This window comes from Canis lupus, chromosome 19, assembly GCF_011100685.1.
Source record: "Canis lupus familiaris isolate Mischka breed German Shepherd chromosome 19, alternate assembly UU_Cfam_GSD_1.0, whole genome shotgun sequence".
In the NCBI taxonomy this organism is placed as follows: Eukaryota; Metazoa; Chordata; class Mammalia; order Carnivora; family Canidae; genus Canis; species Canis lupus.
The window spans coordinates 5,865,989-5,884,677 of NC_049240.1; the positions used below are offsets into that span (position 1 = coordinate 5,865,989).

At 35.9% G+C, this 18,689-nt stretch overlaps 1 long non-coding RNA gene and 1 pseudogene across 1 annotated transcript; one reads left to right on the forward strand and one right to left on the reverse strand.

The window, feature by feature from the left end:
• Nucleotides 1-1,125: 1,125 nt before the first annotated feature.
• LOC119864436 lies at nt 1,126-15,849 on the reverse strand. Its single transcript, XR_005373898.1, has 3 exons — nt 15,799-15,849; nt 2,699-2,849; nt 1,126-1,180 (listed from the first exon to the last, which is right to left on the reverse strand). It is a non-coding gene; the product is annotated as an uncharacterized LOC119864436 (long non-coding RNA).
• Nucleotides 15,850-17,190: 1,341 nt separating this feature from the next.
• Nucleotides 17,191-18,195, forward strand: LOC100686409 (annotated as a pseudogene).
• Nucleotides 18,196-18,689: the final 494 nt, after the last annotated feature.

An 18,689-nucleotide genomic window follows, 5' to 3' on the forward strand; every position in this document is an offset into this window, starting at 1 on the left:
AGATAAAAGATATGGGAGAGAAATGGAATAAAAATTCCAAGAAAGTATAAAAAAGAAAATAACTGAGTTAAAACTGCAGATTATTGGGGATCCCTGAGTGGCTCAGCGGTTTAGTGCCTGCCTTCTGCCCAGGGAGTGATTCTGGAGTCCCAGGATCGAGTCCTACATCAGGCTCCCTGCATGGAGCCTGCTTCTCCAACTGCCTGTGTCTCTGCCTCTCTCTTTCTGTGTCTCTCATGAGTAAATAAATAAATAAATATTTAAAAATGTTCTTTTTTTGTGTTATGTTACATTCCAGGCAACAGTCAGTACCTCCTATTTCTTTCAGAATTCAGTTTGTGACATAGTAATGTTTTAAACTTCAAATGCCCATTAATTGATGCCCAAAGTCTACCATCTTGTCAGGCTCCAGTCCCCTCCCTGTTAGTACCAAGAAAATGGTGGAGACGTTTCGCCACTAGGTTTAGGAGAAATTCTTTAGTCATGCTTCTGTGTTTCATTAAAATTTATAACATCTCACCTCAGTTGGGCCTTTTGTTCTGAACAGTGTTCTTCTTGTTCAGAGAGAAATAAATCTGTCCAGGTCTCTTTGCAGATGTTGCAGTATATTTACTTCCCTGAAGGTCCTAAGGCCACTCTGACCCTCTCACAATTAGAATGAGTTCAACTTGCCTCCTAACTTACAAGTAAAGCCATCCATTATGACTTTAGTGTTTGCTCCCCATCCCTGTCAAAATGTCTTTGCACATTTTCTCTGATTTGCTTATCATTTCTCTTTTCAGAGGATGAAATGTTATTCCCTTTTCCAAATTAACATCTTCCTGCGCTCCCCAGCCATGACACCCCCAGTCTATTCTGCTGACAATCCATCACACCTGCATTCCCTTGATCTTGTCCCATTGATCTTTCTTTCTTCTCTTCTTTCATCTTCTAATTACTCATCTTTTATTTACTCTCTCCCTTTGGCTTTTTGCCAAGACCTTCAATCATGGTCAGTTGTGAAAAGTATTAAAATACCTTTCTTGGGATCCCTGGGTGGCGCAGCGGTTTGGCGCCTGCCTTTGGCTCAGGGCGTGATCCTGGAGACCGGGATCGAATCCCACATCGGGCTCCTGGTGCATGGAGCCTGCTTCTCCCTCTGCCTGTGTCTCTGTCTCTCTCTTTCTCTCTCTCTCTGTGACTATCATAAATAAATAAAAATTAAAAAAAAAAAGAATTTAAAATACCTTTCTTGAATTCTGTCACCTGATCAAGCTCCCACTCTTCCCTCAAGAGTGCCTAGAAAATTATTTCCATTCTTTATTTCTTACTTTCTATTTGGGTAATTGAAATATCACTTCTACACCAACTTGATATTATCATTATATCAAAAGTCAAGAATGATTCTCCAATTGTCACCCTTAAACTACTGCTTCTAATTTTCCTATTTGATCTTTGCAGTATCAACATTTATGACCAACATATTCTTCTTTAAAATTCTCCCTCAGAGGGCACCTAGGTGGCTCAGTGGTTGAGCATCTGCCTTTGGCTCAGGTCATGATTCCAGGGCCCTGGGTTCAACTCCCGCATCAACTCCATGCTCACCGGGGAGTCTGCTTCTTCTTCTGCCTATATCTCTGCCTGTTTCTCATTAATAAATAAATAAAATATTTAAAATAATATTCTCCCTCAAATACAATCATCTCTCTCTTTTTTTTTTTCTTTCCTTCTCTCATTCTCTCGTAATTCCTGGGTCTTGCACTGATTCATCATTTTAATGTAGGCATATCCTAATGATCTGTTTTCGAATTCATTGATTTCTGCACTTTACTGTTTCTTTCCTTCTGCTGGGTTTAGGCTTGCTTTGATCTCTTCCCGGTCCTCTTCTTTGTCTTTGCTGGCAAAAGTTTAGATAATTAATTTGAGATTTTCCTTCTGTTTTAATATGAGCATTTGTAAATTTCTCTCTTAGTGTTCTTTTAGCTGTTATGCTGCTTTAGCATTGTTCCAGTGCCCCCTCTCTCTCTCTCTCTCTCTCTCCAGTGCTTTCTCTATAGATTTTTATATATATTATTATTTCCATTTAGTCCTGAGTATTTTTTCTGAGAGTTAACCTTTAACTCAAGAATTATTTTAAAATGTATTGTTTAATTTGCAGATATTTGGAGATTTTTCTGTTATCTTTTTGTTATTAATCTAGGTTAACTCTATCATAGTTAAAGGACACACATGGTATCATTTCACTTCTTTTCAGTTTGTTGGGGTGTGTTTTAGTTTTTAAGTTTTTTTAAGGATTTTATTTATTTACTTGAGAGAGGGAGAGAGAATGTATGTGTGTACAGAGGGAGAGGGAGAAGCAGACACCCTGCTGAACAGAGTCTGTTGCGGGGCCTGATCCCAGAATCCTGGGATTAGGACCTGAGCCAAAGGCAGCTTCTTAACTGACAGAGCCTCCCAGACACCCTGAGATGTGTTTTATAACCCTAAAAATGGTCTATCTTGGTGAATGCTCCATGTGTGCTTGAAAAGCCCATATAGCCTGCTGCTGTTGAGTGTAGTGTTCTATAGCTATCAATTAGATCCAACTGGTTAATGGTGTTGTTTATTCTTCGGTATGTGTGCTGATTTTCTGACTATTAGTACTATCTACAGAAAAAGAAATGTCCTCTGTTTCAAATTACTGACCAAATGTTTACTAAAACCATGCTTCTGGACTAACTTTTAGAATCCATTGCTTTTGTCGCAACCTCCTGATCACTGTCCTCTGAACCTTCTATTTCCTTCCTGTTGAAGCCTTGGTACCCTTCCCATGGTCCTTCCAGCTTTGGTTGCTCCATGACCACACAGAGATGCCAGCACCAGGAATCACACTGTGAATATACAAAAAACGCATACAAGTCAAGTGCAAATAGCGTAAAACCTCTTAAAAAATGGACAGAGAAACTGAATGGACAGTTTTCCAAACAAGACATACAAATGACAGGTATGAGCACTTTTTTCCAGAAATTAAATTCAAAAATTAAAAACAGAACTTCCATATAATCCAGCAATCCCACTTCTGGGTATATATATATCCAAAAGAACTGAAATCAGGATTTTGTAGAGGTATCTACACTCCCATGTTCATAGCACCATTACTCACAATAATCAAGAGATATGGAAACCACCTAAGTACCTGTCAACTGATAAATGGATAAAGACGTGCTTTCTCAGCTATGAGAAAGTCAAAAATCCCACCAATGGGATGACTCGGAGAGACCTTGATGGTTGCTATGTTAAGTGAAATAAGTCAGACAGAGAAAGATAAATACTGTATGATATCATTTATATGTGGAATCTAAAAAAGACAAACTCCGAGAAAAAGAGAAGAGTTGTGGTTTCTGGGGTTGGAGAGTTGGAGAAATGGGGAGATATTGGTCAAAGGGTACAGACTTCCAGTAACAATATGAATAAGGTTGGGGACCTAATGTATAGCATAGTATTTATAGCTAATAATACTGTATCTTATACTTGAATGTTGCTAAGAGAATAGACCTTAAAGATTCTCACCACAAGTAAGAAATCATAACTATGTGATGGGATGGAGGTTGTAGCTAATACCATGGTGGTAATCATTTTGCAATTTATAAATGTATCAAATCAACACCTATACATCTTAAATTTACACAAGATCATATGTCAATTATAATTATATCTCAATAAAACTGAAAAAATTATAGAAACTACATGTAGAAGAAACAAACTAATGAAGAAAAATCACACGAACATATCAATTGCAGACAAACCTTCACTGATACATTAATTTACTTTTTTTTGTTATTTCTTTGTTTTAGTAGAAAAAGGTAATTCAGAAAATTTGAAAGCATTTTGTTGAACATTGCTGTGAGTTGGAGAAAAATACTTTAGGTGATTCAACAGTGAATGAGTCATCAACAGATGGTTTCAATTCAACTTTTTCAAAACATACTCAGCAAGGGTAAACCAATCAGTTTTCAGGTGTCTGGTTTTTACATATTCTTTCTTTTTTAGAAACATAAATCAGTTCATTTGTTTCAGTATTTGGGTAGATATTTTATAAAACATTGTTTTCCTTTCTGTGACACATTTTAGTCGTACAAGAGAGAAGTGGGTGATTATATTCAAGGAATTGAAGATGTAAAGCAGGTCACAAAGTGGGAATATTTAAGCTATGTTTGCTTATAAAGGATCTTAATATCTTTGTGAAAATCATGACCTAATAGAGAACCCTGGCTAAGATTCTGAATACTTTGTTCAGGAGAGAGAAAAATGAATAGATGAGACAACACACATTTTTAGCCAACTATTCAGTGATATATTTAATTGTTTTTTGGTTTTTAATCATGGATCCCTAAGTAGTTTAAATTACCTAATGTTAAGAATGACAGTAAGATTCTGTTAGTAGGAAGTGCCAAATATTTCCCAAGTTGATTTTGTAGTTCTGGTGTATTACTCATAATTCTCCAGAAAAATAGAACAAATAAGAGGTATGTGCATTTTATGTAATGCAAGGACTAGGCTTACATGATTGTGGGGACTGGCAATTCTGAAATTTGTAGGTCAGACTGGCATGCTAGAAACTCAAGGTTTATATGTTGCAGACTTGAGGCAAAATTTGTTTTCTCTAAGAAACCTCAATTTTTGCTTTTAAGGTTTTCAGCTGATTGGATGAGGCCCACTCATACTATATAGGGTAAGCTTTATTTAAAGTCAACTGATGTTAGGTGTGAGACACATCTATAAAAATATCCTCACTATGCTGAGTAAAGTAAGTCAATCGGAGAACAATCATCATATGGTTTCACTCATTTGGGGAATATAAGAAATAGGGAAAGGGATTATAAGGGAAAGGAGGGAAAATGAGTGGGAAAAATTAGAGAGGGTGACAAAACATGAGAGAATCCTAACTCTGGGATATGAACAAGGGGTAGTGGAAGGGGAGGTGGGTGGAGGGATGGGGTGACTGGGTGGTAGGCACTGAGGAGGGCACTTGATGGGATGAGCACTGGATGTTATAATATATGTTGGCAAATCTAACTTCAATAAAAAAAATATATCTTCACAGGAACACCTAGAGTAGTTTGATCAACTAATTGGGTACTATAGCCTTATTAAACTGGTACACAAAACCAACAATCACATCTGGTTATCTGATTTTGTAGTTTGTTTTCTTTTAAAGTGAGATATATTTTAGATATACTAGATATATATTTAAAGTCATTAATCCAACTATTAATTAATATTGCTATTGTTAATATTAAAACTAAACACTGTTCATCACTACAACCAATATATAAGATATTACATATTTTATATTCATTCATTCAACTCTTTTTTATTTAACATTTATTATGTACTAGGCACTTTACTTTGTCCTGAGACACATACGATAGATATATTATCCCTAAACACTTAACAAGTTGAAATTTCGGGGGTGCCTGGGTGGCGCCTTCAGCTCAGGTCATGATCTCGGGGTCTTGGGATTGAGCCCTGCATCAGGCTCCCTGTTCAAGGGAGAGTCTGCTTCTCCCTCTTCCTCTATCCCTGCTTGTACACTCTCCATCGCTCCCACTCTCAAATAAAGAAAATCTTAAAGAAAAGAAGTTTAAGTTCAGGGAGATGAAATGTGAAGTCTTGACTTTGTAGATATACACATATCATCCCCAAATTTCAACTTAAAAAACTTTCTGAAATATGTTTCATTCGTTAAATATTACCTGATGACTATATGTGCAAGGAATTGTAATATGCACTTTGGATACTTTAAAGGTTAAAAAAAAATACTCTTGCTTCACAGAGTTTAAAATCTTCTGGGAATCCATTTAACTCTTAATGTTGTTGCCACTATGTGATATGGGCAAATTACTGTAATTTGAGGTTCAATTTCTTTATCTATGCAATGGGAATTATACTAAGTGATATTCCAATAACATTTCTTTGTGGTCTTAAAATATTATTATTTTCAAAATTCTTTGTATAGAAAATTATTCTCCAGCGGGTAGGAATGGGTCCATTATTTATGATGATTTTATTCCAAGTAAGAAATTAGTTATTAGTGGCTTGCATACAAGTATTGAGATCTAGACATATTTTTTTCTTATTTAGATTCACAGCTAAATTGCTTTCACAAAACAATAGAAGTTAACCTCAAGGACTGATGGAGAAAATTACCAATAAATAGAAAATGTAGTGGCCAATAGCAAAATGTGTGCTTTAACATGATTTCAACAATAAATGAAAATTACTATTTTGATATAGTCAACTGGTTATAACCTATGTATATAAAAAAAAAACGTATTTTGAGAATTTGAGGTTTGAGAATTTGAAAAGCTATGTTATGTGTTAAAGCTTATTATTTGGAAGTCATATTATGTTTGGTCTCCAAATTAAAACTCATTTTCCAAACTTGGCTATTCAAGATTAAAGGAGCTCCTGCATGGTAAAGTACACAGAACAAGGAAGTACAGTTTTTAATACTTGTAGGAAGTGATTTACTTTAATTGTTTATACTCATTTCTATAAAAAAACAAACAAACAAACAAACAATTGCATTGGGCAATGATATCACAATATTATTAGTAATATGCACATGTTTGATACTTTATGGATTTGAAGGCAAAGGCACACCATTTTCTGCATCCCTTCTTCATAAGGAAAAAAACCAAGCTTCTGTTCTGCCTGCAATTCTCAGTATCCACCAAAACTTCATTCTTCATGTTTGCTTTCTATTTTCATAGCAATGGGAATGGAATGTGATCCTCGGTACTCAGCCGTTATCCTGACCTCTGTGTCCATAGCCTTTGACTCAGGCCTGGCTTCACCATAACTTATTTTTACAACAATCCTGAGATGCAGCCAGACCACTTGGTGATATTTTCACTCCTGCTCAGTTTGTTTCAAAATGGGAATTCTCACTGTTTCTCTTTTTAGAGCATTCCTAGTTTCAGCATGAAACCTTTAAAAATAAAACTGCTGTTATGCAAATAACTGAAGACAAAATGCATTTTGTTCAATTCCCAGATCCTGTCTTGATTATTAAGCACCACAAAGCCCTCTATTTTGAGGCTTATTCACAAAGTTATTACCCAATCTGGCAATATTTTCTCAAGAAATTTCTGGAAAGCACACACTTTTTTTTTTTTTTTATTATGGCAAATTGGTTCACTGTTTTCATAAGCTGCATCGTAGAATAAATCCCCAACATGTGCATCCTGAATCCTTGCCTTGCTTGGTCATAAATCCCTGGAATCGTTTATGACAATCAGTGAGACAAAGGGAACGTTTCAAGGTTTGAGATTCGGATTCTTTCCTTTCCGACTTGCTATTCTCCTATGGTTTTGTTTTGCTGTTTGCTATGTACAGATTTTCACTTCAGTCCCCTGCACCCCTTGGTGGGTTTTTATAATAGTGTGAGTTGATGGGCTTCAAACATGTAAGCTATCATTTTCCAGTTTTTTCTTCTTAAAACAGTCTATTTCCCTTAAGCTTAGCTCTTGTGTTCTTAAATAAAACTCGACTTGAAGAAATGGTCATATTTCCGACAAGCTGTCAGACATTCCAAGGTCATTTTTGTTTATTACTTAAAATACAATTCTACTTACAATTGCCTGGCATGGATGAGTGCATTTTTTTAATGCATATAATACTTTTTGACACTGGAAAATAAGAAGCTATGAAAATAAGGTTGATAAACCACTAAAGAAGTCTCTCCTTAAATGGTCACAGTCTGCCAAGAGCTGATAAGGAAAACGATCCTGTGGGGACAATGACAAGAAACCTATAGCCATCAACCCCATGTCAGCACTGGGCAAGAAAACAAATAGAATTCCAGACAATTCAGAACAAATACTACAAATCAGAGAGGATCCCAAAACCTCCTTTCAATATTACACTTTTGAAAGATAACTAAGAAGCACAAAGGACATCGGGCATTTCCACACCAATAGTGACATTGTGCCTTTTCTTTTGTCTTTCTTCTCTGGATCTCAGATTAAATTTGCCTTCAGTAAAAAGTTTTCTCTATGGCGCTTATCATTTTATCTCCAACATAAAACACTCAAGAGGAGACAGAGGCAGAGCAAGGGTAAGTTAATTATTGCAATTATGTGTTAATTATGATGAATTCTTTCAGAGTAATGAAGTAATGCTTAGCAGATTTCTGTTGAGTCTTTAAATGCTCTGTTCTAAAGGGTATGGAAGCTATAAAGTGTTATTGGAAAGTGATATTGTTTGATGAAGTTAAAATATAAATAATCATAGATTGACAGACCACAGATATTGCAACGTGGTTAACTATTCCTGTGATAGTAAAATATTTTTCACAAACTTGTTTAAGAGGCATGTCTCAGATTTCCAATTCATTCTATTCTGACATTAGAATGGGTTGCCTAAAAAATTCTGGGGCTACTTCTGACACAGAGTAGATAAAATGAATGGGAGTAGATAATGGATTAATCAGAGCTTGTGAAATTTTGGATACCATGGTTTAAAATATTTTCAAGTAGTTGTGCTGCAAAGGTAGATGAGGGATAGAAGCTATTAACATGAACATTCCTTAATTGTTGCAAGAGTACTGTGTTCATGACACTCTTCTAACTTCCTTACGTAGATTACAGAATAGAACTTTCCTCTTCCTCCACCAGAAAAAAAAACAAAACAAAACACAATAATGAGGTATTACCATCCACATTCAAGAGATAAAAGTAAACTTTCTTTGGCTGCCATATTTTACTTCCTAGGTTGTGAACTGCACAACAGATGGCATCCCATGAAGTTAGTGGGATCTTTGATTGAGGGAAGTCAAATAACTTGGGAAAAGTACTCATGCAAGTACTAAATGAGGAAGCTAGAATTCGAATCCAGGCTTAATCTCTTAATGTACATTAATATAAATATGCACGATCTTTTCAAGACTATGTATATGTCGAAACGAACCTCCCTTATTGATAAAAAATGACTCAGTTGGCATGAGTGTGCCAAGATGGAATCTTATCAAAGTCAACCTAGGAGGTAAATGCTATTAAAACATGGGGGGCATGAGGTAGACATGTGTCTTTATAGTACACATATATTTGTACAAGAGAAAAGTATTCTGCTTAATTTATACACAAATTGGTCAAGAAAAGAATGTGGCATTTTGTGGAATTTTATTTTATTTTATTTTATTTTTTGGGGGGAATTTTAAAATGAGTAGGAGATCTAGAGAGAAATAGCTCAGTGACAGTACTGTTTTCCTGAATATCTGTGAAGTAAGAGGAACTAAAGACTCCCTAAAAGAGAGGCATGAATATTGATTTTTAATATTTTTTTCCTTTTTCTCATATATTTCTTTTTCTTGTTCCAAATTGTGAAATAATATTTGCATTTATATACTTCTAAGTGATTATCATCCTGTATTCACTGTTCAATATGTCAATAGTAAAGTGAGTTTCTACAAAAACTTGGTCAAGGTGGTTGATAGTATGAGAACAAACCAGCTTTCAGAAAAGAGAATTAGAGCCATGCCTCCTGAGGGGAAGCTTCTCTCTTGGTGTTGCTCTGGTGACCAGGCCTACTGTGTAAAACTCAATGTTTTACAGAGACTCAGAACCAAAATGTCAACCTCCAGGTATCCTCTAGCCAGGATAGATTGAATTAAAGAGAGAACACTTAAAAGCATGTCTGTTTTGTTTTTTTTTTAATTAATTCAATGACCTAGAAGAAGAAGAAAATGCAGGTACAAAAAAGTAGTAGAGAAATAGCATGGCTTGAAATTCAGATTATTTGAATCAGTTTACAAACAGCATAAAATGAGCAGAAGGGGAGGAGTGAATAAAGAGACAAAGATGCTAATATATTAAAGAATGTACTATATTCTAATAATGGTTAAGAAGTAGAAAAATGACTTAAAATAAGTTGATGCTAAAGGGAAACTTTTGCATTAAAATGATAGGGCAAAACAAACATTGATTTAAAAATCATGTGAATGGGGTAAGATTTATTCAATCTGAAGAGAAACCAGAGTATCAGAAAGGGAGACAGAACATGAAGACTCCTAACTCTGGGAAATGAACTAGGGGTAGTGGAAGGGGAGGAGGGCGGGGGGTGGGAGTGACTGGGTGACGGGCACTGAGGAGGGCACTTGATGGGATGAGCACTGGGTGTTATTCTGTATGTTGGCAAATTGAACACCAATAAAAAATGAATTTATTATTAAAAAATAATAATAAATAAAAATCTTGTGAACAAGACTGATAGAATAGAACTATAATTTCATTTTCTTGATTATCACTTGGTGTAGGTCAGAAGTTGGGAAAATCTTCTAAGTTATAACATTGTATAAAATATGTGGGTTTTTTTCAAAGATTTATTTATTAATTTGAGGGAATGAGAAAGAGAAGGGGGCAGAGCAGGGGGAAAAGGAAACAGAAACTTAAGCAGACTCTGCACTGAGCAGGGAGCCAGACTCGGAGCTGTATCTCATGACCATGAGATCATGGCCTGAGCTGAAACCAAGAGTCAAACACTTAACCTACTGCTCCACCCAGGTGCCCCATTAGAACTCTTCAAATCTCCGATGGAAATGTCATTTCTGAGCTTTTCCTTCTAACATTTTTTATTATCCTATTGTTTCCAACATTGTTTTTTTTTTTAAATAAATATTTTTATTTATTTATTTGAGAGAGAGAGAGAGGGAGAGAGCCAGCATGAGCAGGAGCAGAGAGAGAAGCAGAGGCCCCTCTGAGCACGGAGCCTGATGCAGGGGTCTGTCTCAAGACCACAGGATCATGACTTGAGCCAAAGGAAGATGCTTAACTGAACCACCCAGGTGCCTGTGCAACATTGTTTAATTAGTGACATTGAATGCCTTTCCATGTACTTATTGGTCATTTATATATCTTTTTTTGAGAATAGCATACTAAAGCCCTTTGCCCAATTTTCAGTTGGGTTGCTTATAATTTGTTGACTTGTAGGAGTTTTTGATTTTGGGTACTAGCCCCTTATCAATAATGCATATATTTTCTCCCATTGTGTAGGTTGCCTTTTACTTTATTGTTTGTGTCCTTTGATGCACAGAATTTTAAAATTTCAATGTAGTACGATTTATCTCTTTTTTCTTTTGTTATGTATGGTTTTGGGGTCATATCAATAAAATTGCTCCTCTATTCCCCAAAATATGTGGTTTTAACAAAGATCTTATCCTTTTTATAACTACAAAATTGGGATATTTTATCAGGGTTGTAATAATCATTGCATAATCTTTAAAAGATGTTAGTATACCGCCAAATGGAAACATGCAGGTGCAAATTGTTTCTTTTCAAATAAACAGTGTTAGTACTCATTATTTAATTTAATGCCCATCATGAATACAGCATTTCTTCCTTCCTTAACTCAAAGTTCGATAGCAGTAATTTCCCTTTTAAAAAGTAATGTTAGAGTAAAAAACACTGACATTGGTCTAAAGAGAGCTTTTATACAATCAAGACTATTACATAGTCAGTAGTAATTAGGCTGCATCTCGGGTAAGGATTCCTGACAGAAGCAAGGAAAAATGAACAGACTCTTTTGTAGCACAAAATTTACCTACCGCATGCACCAGTCATTGAACAAATATGTCTGTTGTGTCTCAACATTATCTCAGAAATGTAGGGAAGACAACATTTTGATGTATGGAATAAAAATACAGATGCCAAAAATGTAAGTAAAAATACTGACTAATGATTCATGTATTCATTCATTCAGTCAATATATTTGTGGAATAGCTAACACAACGGTCTTTTTTCTCATGGAATTTGCATTAAGTGGATTTTCCTAAAGAGAGTATTCAGAGGTTTAGAATGTTTGCTCTGAGAATGAGAGACACGATCGATTGAAGACAGATAGGAGTATCTGAGAGCACAGTTGAGATTGGAAAAGATGTAATTGGAGGTCTTCAAAATAAAGTGATTTTATCTAGAGGCATTCAGCAGTTTGTTGGTAGTGGTAGAGGTTGCACGTAATTGATTGCATTAGTTTGAGGTGTAGTAGAACTGCACAAGTTCCTAGAACTTTTTGTGAGCTTAGATTGTACAAAGGATGTATATAAAACTCTAAGAGTCTTTTAACTAAATAATGTGAAATGTTCTCATTAAAAACATTGGGGCACCCGTGAGTCTCAGTCAGTTAAGCATCCGACTCTTGATTTTGGCTCAGGTTATGATCTCAGGATCCTGGGATCAGCCCCGCCTAAGATCCCATGCTTAGCAAGCATGGAGTCTGCTTGAAATTCTTTCCTATTCCCTCTCCCTCCTCTTCTCCCCTTCCTTCCACTTGTGCATGTGCTCTCTCCTCTCTCTTTCTAAGACAAATAAATAAAAATTTTTAAAAAGCACATAAGAAAATTTGAATCAGCAAACTGTGCTAAGGAATGTGAAAGGTAGGATGAAAGTCAGACAAAGACATTAACAAATTACACACACATATATATATATAATGTATATATGGGTATACGTGTCTACACATTTATGAGAGATTTTCAAGAGGAAGTTCTTTATCTCCACTTTTATTTATTTATTTTAAAGATTTTATTTATTTATTCATGAGAGAGGGAGAGAGAGAGGCAGAGACACAGGCAGAGGGAGAAGCAGGCTCCATGCAGGGAGCCCAATGTGGGACTTGATCCTAGGTCTCCAGGATCATGCCCTGGGCTGAAGGTGGTGCTAAACCACTGAACCACCTGGGCTGCACCTATTTCCACTTTCAATATGGAGAAAGCTTAAGGCATTTGTCAAACAGGGAAACCATCAGTAGAGCTACCCCCGGAATTATACAGGTAAAAAACAGGTTATAACAGGTTAAAAAGTGAGTAGGAGTTAAGCTGATAGAGCAAGCACAAAGAAGGCAACCTCTCCCAACTCAACAGAATGTACGTATGAATGGGAGACTGGGTGCAAAAGTTAGGGGATACAGACAAAATCTCTCAGATGTTATATTTCCAAGTATGAACTTAAGCAAGGACTAAGTCAGGAGTGAATTAGGTGCACAAGTTGAAAACAACTGGTTCTGCTCTATGTCAATGTTGGTGATGAGAAAAATCCTACTTTTTTATTGTGGTCAAATTTACATAACATAAAATTTACATTTTAAACTGCACAATTCATTGGCACTACATTCACAATGGTTTGCAACAAAAAGCCAAACTCCGGGGCTCCTGGGTGGCTCGTCGGTTAAGTATCTCCCTTCTGTTCAGGTCATTATCCAAGGGTCCTGGGATGAGCCCTGCTTTGGGCTTCCTGCTCAGCCAGGAGTCTGCTTCTCCCTCTCCCCCTTCTCCCACTCATGTTCTCTATCTTGTGCTCTCTCTCTCTAAAAATAAATAAATAAAATCTTTTTTTTAAGCCACACTCTTAATAAGCATACTGTATTTTGAAACATAAAATCAAATAGCTTGAAGAGATCAGATAGGAAAACTATTTGACTCTACAGCACATACAAACAAAAGGAAATAAAAATGAAAATCTAAAATAGGTATTGGAATGATTTCACTCTGTTGACTAATGGCTTTAAATATGGTCCAGGATAAGTAGAAAAGTGCTGTTCTATCTAATCAAGGATTGTGGCAAAGCGATGGTTTTCATGATAGCTCTATGTCTCCTTGTAGTTGTGTGTGCCTGATTGTCCAAGTCCTTTCTTATCTTGGAGTTATAAATCTTTTAGAGCATGTTAGCTTTTTTTGAGGGCTTTTTTTGTTGTTGCTGTTTGCTTTGTTTTCTCCAGCAGAGAGAGGATCTCTTCTGAAACAAGCTACTGAAAACCAACATTTAAGACATAATTTTTAAAAATAAAGTTGAAAATTGATTTTCCTAAAGCTACAAATTAGAGAAATCTTTTCTAGGATTTACATTTGACTCCATTAAAGCTCAGAAAGGATTTTGGTGTTTGGAGAAAATTGAGTGAGATGGAAGAAGTGCCACATATGAATGATGAGTTTAGGTCTCTGGTTGTTTGGGGAGAAACAACACAGCCCAGTGAGAAATGTGGAGAGAGAAGAGGGGTTGTGAAAATTAAGCAGAGTAAAGAAGATGTGGATGAGTCCAGCTACTTATTGCCTTTAATAGCTGAATGTTTACACTGCTTTCTTTTATTAAAAACACGATGACCCAAGCTGACTCAGATAGTTTCCTTTCTGCTACAGACATGAGATCATAGGTAAAATAACACTCTGAAAATAATATCTAGTCAAACACAAAGAAATGAAAGATTTAAAGAGTACAAAGAATAATAAAAATTAATATGGTGTGAGTTGATGGCCCTATAATCTGTAGTGATTTTCACCCTATATTTAGTCTTTCAAGGCTGAAGCTGGCCTTCTAATCTACACAGGAAGACTTGAAAGATGGCCCCAGGCTGCTGAGGTGGTTAAACACCACTTTCTAATTCTGTGTAAAATACAGCTTAAAAGTCCTTTCATAGATTCTCTCCATCCATTAAAAGTGCACTAGAAAAACTCTACACACAAACAAAGATGTGGCCACAACATTTCTGTTTTGTCTGGAGTCTGGAATATAAAAGTAAAAAGGCAGTGGGGAAAAATCAAAGCCTTGCAGCCAAACACATCTAAACCTAGCTTTCAAATTTATAGTAATCACCTACAGTTTTTCCTGGAATATTGAAATCTATATGACCTTGTCAGAAACAAGGAAACTGAAAGAGTTTAATCAGATGTGGAAAAAATGTTTGATGAAAATTAACTCATAAAACACAATCATAAAAAATGATAAGGGAGCCTCTAGGAGGGTGTCAATAGATGCAAGAAACAGAACTTGAGATTAAAAGCTAAAGTAATAAAATAATAAAGTAATAGAATAATAATAATAAAAGTAATAATAATATTATTATTTAATAATAAATATTAGAGTAATAATAGTAAAGTTATAGAATAATAAGAAACCATTAAATATATACACATAACTTTTGAGGAGCTAATAAAGAGAGAAAAGAACAAGTTTGAAATAAAATAGAGCTTATAAGTAATAAAGAAAGAAAAGAACAAGTTTGAAAAAAAGTAGAGCTTGTAAGTAATATGCATATAATAATTGAACCAAAAACTCAATGGAAAGGCTAAAGAGATTAGTTGGAGCTTAACAGAGAATTTGTAAACTGGGAGACGGATCTAAGGAAATAGCCCCACATGCCACACAGAAAGGAAGCAGCTGGTGATAGTGACTGACAGCGAGCACCAAGTATTTTCTGGAACATTTGTAATCTTTAGCTTCATAAACCTTAATTCTGGTGGCTGGTTAAATGGAAATGCTCACTTCGTAAAAATTACTAGAGTTGTACCATTAACAGTGATCTGTTTCTATATAGAGGCAAAAAAATGTTAGGTACAAGTACACAAAATTTGGAATATATATTGCAACTGAAATTATAATGGGGAAAAGAAAATATAAAAATTTCTATCAGTTTCAAAGATGTCAAAAATCGGTGAAAATGGGGCACTGGGTGTCTCAGTTGGTTAAGTGTCTGCCTTCTGCTCAGGTCATGATCCCCAGGTCCTGGAATGGAGCCCGGCATCCTCCTCCCTCTGCTGTTCCCCCTGCTTGTGCTCTCTTTCCCTCTCTCTCTCTCTCTGTCAAATAAATAAATAAATGAAATCTCTTTAAAAATGGAGTAAAAAGAACAAAGAAATCATGTTAAGTAGATATACAAAACAAAATAAGATGATTAAGATAAATCCAAATATAAATCAGCTTCTTTAAATACAGAGAATGTTAGATTTGATAAAGTAACATATTTGATTTAAAAGAATCATACCAAAAAAAAAAAAAAAAAGAATCATACCTGGGACACCTGGGTGGCTCAGTGGTTGAGGTCCGCCTTCAGCTCAGGGTGTGATCCTGGGGTCCCGGGATGGAGTCTTGAATGGGGCTCTCTGGGGGAGCCTGCTTCTCCCTCTGCCTGTGTCTCTGCCTCTCTTTCTGTGTCTCTCATAAATAAATATGTAAACTATTGTTTTTAAAAAAGAATCATACCTAAAATATAATGTCTAAGAAAGTTTAAAATTCAATAAATGGGAGAGGATTAGCCAAGTATAGCAATCTTAATATATAATTAATATACCTTTATACAGAAAAAGGTCATTTATCTGACAAAAAATAATTCCTGATAAAAAATAATAATTCATCAGGAGATATTGTATACTTCTAGTTGAATATCTGTAATTCAGGACTGAATAGAAAACAAAAATATTTTCAAAAAAAAAGAGAGGCTTTAACACCGATTAAAGAATTAGAAGGGGATCCCTGGGTGGCGCAGTGGTTTGGCGCCTGCGTTAGGCCCAGGGTGTGATCATGGAGACCCGGGATCGAATCCCACGTCAGGCTCCCGGTGCATGGAGCCTGCTTCTCCCTCTGCTTCTCTCTCTCTCTCTCTCTCTCTCTCTGTGACTATCATAAAAAAAAAAAAAAAAAAAGAATTAGTAGAGGGTTAATTTCAACAAAGAAGACATAAAGCTTAGAAGAAAAAAGAGGCATGTAAGAAGCAAAACAAAATATACAGTTGAAAACTCATGTAACATCGTCACATTATGTGTTAAAATTGAATTAAAAGAAAAACTCACTGGAAATTGCAAAATATCAATAACTGAAAGGAAAAGATTATTTTTACATAAATACTTGTGAAATGTAGGAAGAGCCATAGATATTTACAATCTTAAGTGAATTTCTCTAAAAATTGAGAAAAATGAGAATAAATGACATATATATCTAGCTCAACTAGTGAAATAATATCAATAATAGTGCTCCCACAAAACCTAGAAATGAGAATATAAGTGATAAAATAAAAAAATTCTTCAGTTTTTATTTTTAGAAAATACAAAACAAAGAATTTTTTATTTTTTTTTAATTTTATTTTTTTATTTTTTTTAAGAATTTTTTTAAAGCCAGGTTTTTTTTTTTTTTTTTTTTTTTTTAAGGCTAATAAAAGAGAAAAAAAATTGAGAAGAATAGATCAATGAAGAAAGACAGGAAGCACAATTTGAAAATAATGCAGATGCCCAGAAGAAGGAATTTTGCTTGCAGACCACAGTGTCAGCCCATTCCAGAGAGTTCCAGCCTGTTCTTTCTGACCCCCTGCCCTACAGATTCCACACTGGCCTCGCTCACCTCCACAATCAGGTGAGCCAGTTTCTAACCCACTTGCAGATGGGTCAGGGGCTATGGAGAGTGTGCAGAAATGTGCAACCACAGAAGGAAGGCTAGAGTGAGCAAAGCTCCCTTCATGCATTTGAAAATGTTGAACCCCAAGCTAAGCTTTACCATCTTGTCCCGCCTGAATACAACTGACCTCTGCTTGGCTTCATGGGTTTGGCAGGACCTGGAGAAAGATGAACTTCTCCGGCAAGGGTTGTGTGAATCCACTTGGGGTCACTCTTCCATATATCATAAGAACCCACCTCTAGGATTTTCTTTCAGTAAATTGTATGTACAGTTGGATGAAGGCAACCTCATCTTTACCGCTAACCCAGGGGAGGGACTAAACCAGGTCCACGGGTATTCTAGATGAATCACCAAAGGAAATAGCAAAAGTGTATCTTCTGTACAAGAACACTGAATTGGGATAAAAGCCTGAGACACTATCTTGATGACAGGGGAGAGTCTTGGATGATCTTATAATGCTGCAAAATTTGAGAAAGAAATTCTTGCCCAATGCACTGAGATTTTTTTTTTTCCATCAGATTCAGGCCCCCAAAGTAGTGGGGAGTATCTTGAAACTCTCCTAAGAAAATTCCCCCATAGATTCTGTGCTTGTAACCCCAATTTAATATGAGACGTTGGCCTTAGTCTTGATGCTGTCTATAATTGTGCTCCTCATTTTTTCCTTAAATGTCCTTATTTTAGAGGGAAAGCGAGCTGAAGGGGAGGGACAGAAGGAGAGGGAGAGAGAATCTCAAGCAGACTCCCTGCTGGGCGGGCATCCTGACATGGGACTCAGTCTCATGACCCTGAGATCATGATCCGAGCTGAAATCAAGAGTGGACGCAACTGACCGAGCCACCCAGGTGCTCCTACTGTGCCACTGTTTGATTCTATTTTCCATCCACCTCACTAGTCCTTGTGCGAAGAACAAAATGTCACAGAATTTATTCTAAATACCTGCTGTGCTGCTCAAAACATTGGTGAGGATTTTGTTGGGCAGCTTTTTGACAATATCTACCTTGTGGGCCATGTGGCTGCATAAAAGCACAATTGCTAGGACTTCAACTCTTAACTTCAAACTAAAGATACCCGAGAACTTACTGAGCAGATATGGGGGTTACCCTGGCACTGGTCATTCTAGCCTCTGTGTACAATCAAGCTCCAGTGTATACCTTTTTTCCCCCTTTTACTATTTCCTTTTTCAGTCATTTCCTTGGAGAATTAAAGAATTTTGCAGTTTTTCTTAATTTGCTTATCGTGTCTTACATAAAGCAGAGCCATTGTCTCAAGGCTGTTTAAGAATGTTAAACTGACATTATCCTCTAAAACATGGTATATTTGGGCATTAGATTTGGTTGAAAACTATTCATTTCCATTCTCTTTAAAAAATACCATGTCATGTGTGCATACTTAATTAAAGAGATTTATAATCATAATTATTTTATTGCCAAGATTTTAACTAAAGCCTTTCCTTTTTCTCTCAAAGTAAGTCAAGAGTTAAAAATAAGGAGACAGAATTATAGGTACAATAGGATA